This window comes from Camelus bactrianus, chromosome 4 (genome assembly GCF_048773025.1).
Source record: "Camelus bactrianus isolate YW-2024 breed Bactrian camel chromosome 4, ASM4877302v1, whole genome shotgun sequence".
Lineage (NCBI taxonomy): Eukaryota > Metazoa > Chordata > Mammalia > Artiodactyla > Camelidae > Camelus > Camelus bactrianus.
Window position 1 is genome coordinate 72,352,066 of NC_133542.1, and position 11,783 is coordinate 72,363,848.

Consider the following 11,783-nt stretch of genomic DNA (forward strand, 5'->3'; position numbering starts at 1 on the left):
GCTGCAGTGTGAAAGCTGAAACCACAGCAATGAATTTTTCATACACGTTACAATAAAATACACTATTCTTCCTTGCACTTCGAATGGATCGTTCGTGCATGATTGTATGACATTCTGCATGGGTCATTTGGAAAACATTATTTTACTGATACAGGCAGATCTTCCAAGTGTTGACACACTTCAATATAAAACATTTCAAAAATCACATGTTTATATCACTACCTGTCTTATCTGAGGAGGCTTTAAATATTTGGAAACTGTTAAGCTCACAGTGGCAAGTACAAATTTTCCGAAATTCTTATTTCCACTTAGAAGCTGGAATTTTATCATTGGCAACAAATATTTTCAGTTGTTTCCTTGAAGTGATTGGCTCACTTCATTCATTTTTGAGAAATGTCTGCCAAATGCCCAAGAGTTTGTCTGTCCATCCTTATTTGAAGTAAAAATGGTGTCCTATGGAAAAAAGTAGCTATTTCAGCTCCAGACACAATCCCTGAAGTATTCCAGTAAACACTAGGGTGCTTTAAGCATCCTTCCTGCCTCGTCACACACACTGTTAAAAAGATATATGATGTATATTCAAAGGCTGGGATTTAATAAAAGTAATCATCTTTACTGTTTCATCAAGGACAATTAAAAATAAAACTGATTTTTAAAAAACAACTGAGGGTGAAGGATGCAATAACCGTTAGTACAGCTTGGAGCCACCGCCCTGATTCCTGCTAAGGTGCCAGCCATCTTACTCACCCACTGCTTTTGCATCATCAGGGCAAATGCCCACACAGTGAAAAAGACAATGTCCTCATACCATTATGAAAATAATTCTGATCGTGGGGACTCCATGAGAGGGTTTCTGGAACCTCCAGAGGTCTAGGGACCACACCTTAGGAACCATTACCATATGACACATACTCTAAAATTTCTATTAGAAAGCTTCATGTTGCCAAAGATGAAGAAAGCCACATAACGCAAGACCTTAATGGAAAATGTTTAATTTATAAGTGCATATTATATATACACTCAACAAGTAACTCCAAAATTGCCAAGAGGACTGCAAATGGATATGTCCAAGTAGCTGGTTACAACCTACAGGTGCCTTTCCAGAACCGCCCAATCCCCCGCCCCCCCCACCCCCACCGCTGCCTCCAAAGCCTCCTCTTGACTTCTTACTCCTTGATTTTCAACCAATCAACCACCCACCAAATGACAGTCCCTGCCAGGAGCTTTCAGCTATGAGGGGCTGATTAAGCTGGAAAGACATGAGAAAAGTACAATTGTATTAATCAATATACGACTGCTGTCTTTTACAGTTATTTTTCAGGTCTGGTTTTATATACTGGGCTGCGATTAAGCTCCTTTATACGTTGAAGATTAAATCAAAATAAATGTGAACTCTGGTATTTGTTTGGGTCATTATACCTTCATCAGAGTTTCTGAAAAATCATTAAGTTTGATACAAACAAATTTTGCCTTCACATAAAACTACAATATAAACCCACAATATAAACCCACCAGCCAATGTTAAGACTGGTCTCTCTAGGTTAATATATAATGATTCTTCTTGGTTATTCAGGATGACTTCTGAAACCTGTTTTTTTTTTTTTCAAATTATGCAAAAGAGCTAACACAGGAACTAACTACATTCTGAAAAGCTATTTGCTTTAAGATGAGGAGACCCATATCAGCCACAAGGAACTTCTTCTCCAAAGTATAGGTCAATTTTTAATAGAATACTTCCTGTAATCAGAAAGTACACTAAGTTGACACTAATTCAAAATCCCGGAAAAAGCCAATCTAGTCAGAAACTAAGTTGCTAAAGATACCTCCATGTCAATGGCTCAGATTCAGAGAAAGGCTATCCTGAGGCCAGCTCTCCAGCCTCTGCAGCTAGTATCCCAATCAGGGAAGGGAATGATCCCCTCCTGTGATCACTGGGTCCACTTTTGTGTGTTGTCAAGGCACTGTTTCAGGACACTCTAATTTTGGATAAATCCACTTTCCTCTAAGGACTTGGGCACTTTGAGAAGCAGCAGGACTTAAATGGGTCTATTTAAACAGAATCCCTTGGGATGATATTACTGGTATTAGCTTCCTCTTATCTTTAAGGGAAAAGTGTCAGAAGATATAGATTTACCTAGAGTAAATATAACAAAACCTCCATTTAAAATGTTTTTAAAAATCAATTTGGGTCTGAATATTTTAAAGTGGCTGCATCTACAGGAACAAAAAAGTTTTCTAAAACTTTACAAACAAAAAATGTGTCATCAAAAATACCTCCTGAAATTCTCTTTCTTGAACGTTTAACGAAGACTTCAATTAATTTTCATGGACAAATTAAGACTTTCCTTCATACTTTAAATTAAAAACAGAAATACCCCCAAATATATTTGCAACATAAAAGTTGTCATACTTTGAAAGTGATGAACAACTATTACCCAAAATGATGTCCATGTTTGCCCACAGAAAGAATAGATAAAAGGTGAAAGGCAGCATTAGAGAGGGTTTATTTCAAGGAACACAGATACTTTGTGTTTTGACAATACAAGTAGATGCAGATTCTGTCAAACTGTATACACATCTGCTGTTCCTAAAATGGGTTCTGTGTATCAGGGTGGTGTGCTTCTTGGGTTGAAAATGTTCAAGTAAGAGTGTGACATAATTGCTAAAATAGAAGTCCCGAGATCACAGGGTCATGGTTTGACAGTCAAGTTAATACAATAGATTTTAATTAGGAAGAGAATGCATGCAAAAGAAAGGTTTTACTGAACTCAGAATCTCTACTTTTTTTTGGGGGGGGGAGGTAATTCGACTTATTCATTCATTCGTTCGTTCGTTCATTCATTCATTTTATTTATTTATTATGGAGGTGCTGGAGTTTGAATCCGGGACCTCGTGCATGCTAGGCTTACACTCTAACTCTAAAGCTAAACTCTCCCCACTAGAATCTCTTTAAAAAGCAAGTCCACAATGTGCCCTAAAAACAGGTACAAATTCAGGGATATTTGCCGTAACTAATCACAATCTGCCTCTTTCTGTTGTGAAAATTAAAATACTAAAGAATTATTCCAAGTTCATGGTTCTTTGTAGCAACTGCATGGGAAACAGGAGAGGTAAGAACATAAACACAAGTTACACAAGTTGAAAATATATGTGTGAGGGGCAATACCTTAAGATATTTCACAATGTCTACCTGGAGTACTGTTAAAAATTCATTTATAGCGGGGAGGGTATAACTCAATGGTAGAGTGCATCTTTAACATGCACGAGGTCCTGGGTTCAACCCCCTAAAGGTCCTGGGTTCAACCCCAGTACCTCCTCTAAAAATAAATAAATAAATCTAGTCACCCACCCTCCAAAAAGAAATAGATGTATGAGTTAAAAAACAACAACAACCACCTTAGCTGAAGTTTCAGAGGTAACCACATATGGATGAAGTTAGTGTGATACAAAGAATGTGGAAAGGCACAGAGTATGAAAAGCTGCATTTTGGAATTTTTATAACAATAATTATATTGTGTAAAAAGGGCAATAAAGAGGCTGATGTTGGATGTGCAACAAATGTTAAGATCCCAGAAAGCAGAAGACTTGGGGCTAATGAAAACAGGGTGTCCTCGGCCAAGTGTGATGCGACTTCACCCTGCATCCTGCAATGAAAAGGGAGGATAACAAATACAACTTTGTAGAAAAAGCAGCAGAATCTTGACTGAGCTGCAGTCCAGGCACATGAGATCTGGAGGAGCAATTGCTAGGAATGTATTCCTTTAAGAAGCGGCAGTGAGCTTCTGGCCTATTTCAATGTTCTTAGAACACCTTAGTCACTTTCCATCCCCTTCTCTGTTCCTTTGGATACAGAAAAAACAACAAACAAACAAAAACAAACATCTGTAACTGTCCCCAGTAGGCTGAGTCAAAGGGATCACAAAAAAATAAGATTTTCAAGGAAAAAGTTTCAAAAAGTGCTTAGTTTTTTCATTAAAAAAAAAAAAAAAACTAGGGGGGAGTGTAGCTCAAGTGGTAGAGCACATGATTAGCATGCACAAGGTTCTGGGTTCAATCCCTGGCATTTCCTCCAAAAATAAATAAGTAAACTTAATTACCTCACCCTGCCAAAAAACAAAAAAACAAAAAAAACAACTAACTTTGTAAATGATATTTGGGGGGAGGGTAATTAGGTTTATTTATTTTTAATTTTATTTATTTTTAATGGAGGACCTCATGCATGCTAAGCAGCAGCTCTACCACTGAGCTATACCCTCCTTCAGGTAGGCATTGTCAAATACCATAAGTAGAGGAGGAAGGAATTAAAGATGAGGCAGGAGGGATAAATTAGGAGTTTGGGATTAACAGATACACACTACTATATATAAAAGAGATGAACAAGAAGGTCCTACTGTAGAGCACAGGGAACTATATTCAACATTTTGCAATAACCTATAATGGAAAAGAATCTGAAAAAGAATATACGTATAAGTGAATCACTCTGCTGTACACCTGAAACTAACACAGCATTGTAAATCAAGTATACCTCAATTAAATAAATAAATAAAAAGAATTAAGGATGCCGAAGCTGTAAAACCTAGGTTCAGAAAGCTGGGTCTAGCTTGTAAATGTGGTGGGTTGAATCAATGGTAGAAGACAGAAACTAATCACAGAGAACAAAATCTTGCTCCTTATAAGGAAAAACGCCCTGTTTCATTGTGACAGAACACAAGAGGGGCTTAGTCAAGCCATGACTGTAAGATGAACAACTTTAACACAAACACTCAGGATCATTACCGTCTCACTTTGACCTGGAATGGATCTCCCTGTTCATTTCCTGGTTTCTGTGCGTTGGCTTGGACAGCGAAGGTTGTCTACATAGATGTTGTCGACATAGATACACACGTTTCTTTCCTGAGCCCGCTCAATCGACAGATGCCAGAGTTCAGTCCCTTGTCCCTCCTCCAGCTGTCCAGCACTCCTCTAAGCCCTGGAGAACTCCCTGTACCTCTCAGACATCCCACTCTCTTCTCCACAGGTGAGTCTCTCCTCCAGGAAACACATTCAAGACCAACCCAAGGGCAGAAGAAAAGAGGGGGAGGCAGAGAGAAAGAAACCACATTCTAAATACCAGGAAGATCTTTGAAGGCAGTCCAAAGACAAAAGAAGAACAAAGTATATAACCTAAATTTTTAATGAGAAGAAAAAGCTAAGTCTGACTTATTTCTAAGACATCTTTATAAGCTTGACTTATTTCTAAACTCTATAAACATTTCCAGGTGTGTGTGGTGGGGATGCAAAATATTACAAAAATATCATAGGAAAAAAAAAGAGCCCTGGCACCTGAAACTTAGTTAACACCAATGAGAAAGATTGTCCAAACTCTTAGGTATTAACTCACTATTTTTTTTAATGGAGGTGCTGGAGATTGAACCCAGGACCTCGTGCATGCTAAGCCTGTGCTCTATACTGAGCTATACCCAACGCCCTCTGTTTTAAAACTTACTTCTAATTTTAAGTAAAGAAGGTTAAGCAAGCACAGGTGTTGTCCCCTATTAAAACTAGGGAAGGGGTTATAAATCAATAAAAAAATGTTAAAATAAAATAAAATAAAACTAGGGGAGGGGGGCCTAGCTCAGTGGTAGAGGGCTTGCTTAGCATGCACAAGGTCCTGGGTTCAGTCCCAGTGCCTCCATTAAAAAATTAAAAAAAAAAAAAAAAAAACAATTACCGCCCCCCCCAAAAGACAAAGGATCCCAGTTCTTAACCCTACTGCCACAATCAAGCATCTGACCCAAAGGATCCACGTGAAAAGCTACACTGGACCGATAGTTCCAGAAACTCTCTGGTGCTGGAGGTAAGAGGTGAAAATGGTCCCTGTGCATGCCAAGTTAGGGGAAAAAAAAAGCCATGAATCTGTAGAAATGGAGAATAAAGCAGAGATGCAAAAAAACACTACTTCTGGCATTCAACATGGGTGTACCACCACGCTTTCCATGGGCTGACTTCAAGTCCTTTGGGAGATGGGCCTGTTCTTCCAGCCCCTGCTTCTGTAAGATATCCCTTGATATCCAGCAGTCACCTGCCACACATCCTGTGGGTTGAGCACCTCTCCTGTTACAAGACTGCTTTTCCCGCCTCCCTTGCAGCCACACATGAGTGTGTGAGGTCACCCTGACTAGTCAGATATACGGCGTATCTACCAGGGGCTACAGAGAGAGAGATTATCCTCTCTGATAAACTCCTCTTCTTTACTGACTTGGTCGTAGCTGTCTGTGATGCTTGGGGCTGCTGCAGTCATCCTGTAACCATGAGGAGGAAGCGTTGCTGTTGTGCTGGGAAAGACAGAAGCAAGGAATGGAAGGCACCCGGCTCTCTGAAGAAATTACTGAACTTCAACACCCATCCTGGGACATCCCTGCCTCTGGGCTTCCTGTAATGTGAGATAATATGTGTCTGTATCATCTAAGCTGCCTTTTTGAGGTCTTTTGTTACTTTCAATCTAACCCACACACTTGTCTTTCTTTCCAAAAACTGCAAGCATTCAATCATTTCTTACAGAGCGCTGACCATGAACCAGCTCTGTGTTGGACACTGGAATTGGAGTGGAGAACCCTAGAGTTGTAATGGGGGGTAAACTAACAGGGCAGTGGTGCTCACTCTAGATGTGGGATTTGAGAAAGCCTTTCAGAGGAAGTGCTGTTTAAACTGAAACAAGAAGGGTAAGTAAAAGTCAGTTGGGCAACTTGGGGCAGAGAGGGGACAGAGGGGGAAATGTTCCAGGTAGAGGGAAAGGAATGTGCAAAAGCCTCAGGAAGGAAAAAGCACAGCAAATTGAAGGAAATGAAAGACATTCAGTGGATCTGGAGTGTAAGGGAAGGAGTAGCGTGAAGGGGAGACTGGTGGGAGCCCGATCAGTCAACACTTTGGAGACCACGGCCAGGATTTCCCAAGTCTGGTGATTTCAAAACTGGTGGCAAACGTTAGCCACCTAATACAATCCTTCTTTCTCTCTAAGACTTCTTTATGGCTTAAAGCCTGTGTTTTAAAACTATTTAATAAGGCTTCAGGATATAATCTATGATTCTGAAAAGAGGTTTTGTTTTTGTTTTTTTACTAGAGGAAGCCCATTAAAGAAGAGAAACCTAAGTTTTTTTTTTTAATTGAAGTATAGTCCGTTACAATGTGTCAGTTTCTGGTATACAGCATAATGTCCCAGTCATGCATATATATATACATATATTCATTTTCATATTCTTTTTCATTAAAGGTTATTACAAGATATTGAATATAGTTCCCTCTACCATACAGAAGAAATTTGTTTTGAGAAACCTAAGTTTTGAGAAATACCAAAAGCCTTACTGATCAATATTTTCTTCTACTTAGACCCATAATCCAGACCCAGAAGTTTTAAATTTTATATTCCCAAACATTCCTAAGCAAGAGAGTGTAATATAAACGCTTTGGACTTGGGAGCCTTGACACTAGGGTTAAAATTCTGACTCTAATAGTCACAAGTCATGTTACTTTGAGCAAAATTCTTTCTCTATTAAGCCTCAGTTTTCTTATCTATAAAATGGGAAAATAGCCTCTCCCTACCTGATACAGGTTCTTAAAAAAAACAAACGACATAATGTATATATACCTGGTAAGTGTAAAATTTTGCTATTTGCCCTGTTAAACTTGTGAAATATAATTTATTTTAGTTCTATACTCTCAAAACAGTTGATGTCTTGGCATGGACATTCTCAGAAGAGGAATTAAAATGAGAGAATAGCCTTTAGAGGAAGGAATAATCAGATAGAAAGTCTGGATTTTAAAATAATTTATTGAGATAAATGCTACAAGAACAACTATTATAACTATCTTAATGCAGCCTCCTTATTTGCAAATCCAAAGTCCAAAGATTCCCACAAGCCAAGTTTTTTCTAAACTCATCTGGTGACAAACATTACCCAAGCCTATTTATAATTTTGATGTATCACACTTAGTGTGATAATTCTCATCTTTCATGGCAGAACCATATTGTTGTATGATATATGACATATTTGTTATAGTTCCTTTCTAAATTCTAAAAAAATTGGAATCCCGAAAGACATTTGGCTCCAAAGATAATGGATAATGGATGTTGGGTCTAATTTGGGGAAATTAGTTCCTCAATAAGACAAGATAGGAAAAATAAAAGATATAAGGATTGGAAAGGAAGAAATAAAACTGTCCCACAGATAATACGATTAACTACGTGCACAGACAAAATAATCGAGTGGTAACTTATTAGAATTAAGAGTTTAACATGATTGTTGGATACAAAATAAACGTACAGGACCCAATTGCTTTTCTATACACCACAATTAATATTTAATTGTTAGTTTACAGTTGGATTGATGTGAAACTCTTCGGTATAAGAGAAATTTAAGATCACTCAAACCCTCTGCCAACTGGAGATCGAAAATAAAGATACATGTATGAAAGAAAAAAAAACTGAAATCAATCGAAAAATCTGTTACTATTACTTTTTCCTTGATTGATGTGCTTCTTATTTTGTTCCCATAAAAAATATAAAACGTTCTTTGGAAGACGAGCATCATTTAATACCTGAGTATGGATTGATCTTTTTTTTAACATTTTTTATTGATTTATAATCATTTTACAATGTTGTGTCAAATTCCAGTGTAGAGCACAATTTTTCAGTTATACATGAACATATGTATATTCATTGTCACATTTTTTTCTCTGTGAGCTACCGTAAGATCTTGTGTCTATTTCCCTGTGCTATACAGTATAATCTTGTTTATCTGTTCTACAATTTGGATTGATTATTGATTGTAAAAAAAGACTTCACACTCAGGAGGAAAAAACTTGAAAAAAAAATCCAAGACTATTTATTGTCTAAAAGCTAGAAATATTTTTCACATACTATCACAGGAATTTAATAATTTCTCTCAAATAAAATGTTTATGAAGGTTAAGAGAACACAAAAGATTACAGTAAGCAACATATGCTGTTTCCTCTCTATGCCAAAATCACATTCATCCTTTCATTCACCCAACGATATATTTACTGAGCACCTATAATGTGTCGAACATTATTCTAGGAACTGAGAGCATAACAGCAAAGAGAAAATATAAATTTTCTACTCTTCTGGAGCTTACATACTAGTAGGTCTTTACTGTACAAATCCATAAAGAAATCTCAGAAAGATTAACTCAAAATTAATTTAGTTTATTCCCAGGAGAAGAACTACTGGGTCTCCAGACAGGAATATTTTTAAAATCCATTGATACCTATTAGCAGAAGTGACAGTCAAAATATTTAACCAATTATCAACAGACTCCCCATCCAGTCAGAGCAGAGGCCAGCTGTGCTGAATGAAAACCAATCTTGTCTGTTGCCCAAGTCTTTTCCGGAAAAGGTGAACAAATTACACCCCACCAACAGAGAACATGGTCCCTGTCTTACAGAACCCCGACCAGAATCGAATATTACCATTTGTAAAACAAAAACACAAGTGAACAAAAACAAAACCCAAAAAGCCCAAAATTGCTTTATTCTGCATCTCTTTGATTATTTGTTACGTTAACTTTTTTAGACATGTTCACTGGCATCTGGAATTTCCTCTCACAACTGTTCCCTTCTTGATCTTTATCCCCTTATCTATTAGAAAATTTGAATGTATCTTATTGTTTTGCATAAACTCATCATATCTTAAAGTTTGTCATATTTGGTATAAATGTCTTTCCTAGTTTGTTGGATTTAAAATTTGATATATATTTTTGACACAGAAATATAAACGTATGGTTACCTCAGGGGGTTAAAACTAAGAAGGTTCTCCACTATTTTATGCTTCTCTGGGTGTTCCAAGTTTTCTTCAATGAGCATTTTTCCTGATTATCAATAGAGTACAGTGCTAATCTAACTCACACGTTATTATTTTAAAGACACCTAAGAAAATATCTAGTCTGGAAGTAACTTCTACCTTCATTTTACTGCATTCTATTTCCTCTAGGCAGTAATTCATTGGCATAAATGTTGCCATTTTATGCAAGTTCCTAAAAGGCAAAACATCTCTACCGACATGTCATGTAACATTTAATAGAAATCCAGGGTTCACTTTCAAATGTCTTTTCCTTTAAATTTCTAAAACTACTGCCAAATGCTGCTACCTTCATACTGATCCATTTACCAAAGGTGCACCAGGCATCCTCGCTGGTAATCCCAACACTCGTCACCTCATCCACTCAAGACGACCTCATCTGTGCCTGACTCACCACATCCTGCACCATCAGTCCACACCGACACGGCACGTACCGCCTGGGTGCCCTTGGTAAATATTTGCGGAATGAATGAATGAGTCAATGGAAACTTCTTCAACCATCACCGTGATTCTTCTGCGATTTAATTCCTTCGAGTACATGATCAGAGTCAGTTTGGTTCACATACGTCGTTTATTATCCCAGATTTCATGATAACGTGTTCCAGCCAAAGTACTCTGCTCTCGTGGAGTTATTCAAAATGTGATTTACGAAGAGCACGCGATCACATGAGACTGTACATGTATAAGGTGTTAAAAAAAAGAAAACAAAAACAAGTCATACCGTTAGGACTGGTAAGTCCCTGAGACCAAGTGCAAAAAAAAGTTAAAAAAAAAAAATTTTAGTGTATGGCTGCCTTCCTTAATCTGTTACCAAAGACTATGAGATAGCTCAGTGTTTAGATTATTACCTATAATCCTGGAACAAGTGTTTTTATTAAATTATACACAGGTAGTCAGTTTCCTTAATAACTAAAAGCTATTCCAGAGGGGAGGGTATAGCTTAGAGGTAGACTGCCTGCTTAGCATGCATGAGGTCCTGGGCTCAATCACCCATATCTCCATTAAAAAATACATAAACCTAATTTTTTTTTAATAACTAAAAGCTATTAAAGTTTTAAAAATAAACATGAATGGATATTTCCAAGAAAACCCACGAGGTTTGCTCTAGTTTTGAGTGGTTGTAAATTATTTCTAGCTGCATCTTCTTTCGCTGTTCTGAGCTCCTATTTCCGTGTTACACATTTCTTTGGGGTAAATGCTAATATAACCAATACACTGATACCAATGCTTTCAAAATGAACCAGAATGAATAAACTAAAAACACATAGCACTGCTGGTCAGACAAGCATTTTATTGCACGGCAGGGGGAGGTCTGTGGATTCTGCAGCATGAGGCACTGCAGTTAGACTCCAGTCTCTGCACTTCACCGCACTAGCAGTGAGAAGTCCCATAACGTCTATGTTACAGTTTCACCTGTGTTATGATACTGCTAGGATGTTTAATCTGTCAGCAAGCTATTATTTAGTTACTTACTTACTTGGTGCCAATTTTCAGCACTTTACTCCGTATCCACTCATTTGATGTTCCAACAACTTTACCAGGTTGGGTATTTTGTTTTCCTCCCACTGTCTCATTTTTGCTTTTCAAATCTCATGAGAGTTGATCTCACTTGTGAAACCTAAACACAGATCCCTAAGTACAAAAGCACCTGAGAAATGTAATTTTTAGCCTTCCAGTCTTTATGATAAAGTGGAAACTTAGAGGGGTGAAAAGTGAGCACTGAGAGTCAGTAAACAGACAAAATCAGAATAAATTCACTATTCTCAGCGAATTTCAGTGACTTCCCAGTGTATTCCAAAATTCCTTCCGATGGCCAGAGGGATCCTATATTGTCTGGTCTAATGTGATCTTTCTGACTTCTCCTAATAGTCTTTTTCTTTTTCATAAACTTTTTTTTAATTGTAAAATATACATAATGTAAAATGTACAA

At 37.5% G+C, this 11,783-nt stretch overlaps 1 protein-coding gene across 11 annotated transcripts in view; it reads right to left on the minus strand.

The window, feature by feature from the left end:
* Positions 1–11,783, minus strand: part of FNBP1 (formin binding protein 1) — a 122,359-nt gene that overhangs the window by 84,233 nt on the left and 26,343 nt on the right. The gene's annotated exons all lie outside the window — the stretch shown is intronic.